We start from the raw sequence: 336 nt of genomic DNA, 5'->3' as shown, positions 1-336 counted from the left end.
CCCTCCCCTGCCCTGCCCGCCGCTTTCCCCCATTTCCCCCTTTTTCCTGGTTTTGGTCTTTTTTCCGCCTTTTTCCTTTTTTTTTTTCTTTTTTCCTTTTTTTCTTTTTTCCCTTTTTTCTTTCTTCCTTTTTTCTTTTCTTTTTTACTTTTTCCCCCTCTCCTTTTTTCCCTTTTTTCTTATTTTCCTTTTCTCCTTTTTTCCTTTTTTTCTTATTTTCCTTTCCTCCTTTTCCCCCTTTTTTCTTATTTTCCTTTTCTCCTTTTTTCCCTTCTTTCTTTTTTTTCCTTTTTCTCCCTTTTTCCTTTTTTCCCCTTTTTGCCTTTTTACCCCTTT

This window comes from Aptenodytes forsteri, unplaced genomic scaffold (assembly GCF_000699145.1).
Source record: "Aptenodytes forsteri isolate BGI_AS27 unplaced genomic scaffold, ASM69914v1 Scaffold127, whole genome shotgun sequence".
NCBI lineage: Eukaryota > Metazoa > Chordata > Aves > Sphenisciformes > Spheniscidae > Aptenodytes > Aptenodytes forsteri.
Note: the sequence above shows the minus strand (reverse complement) of the source record.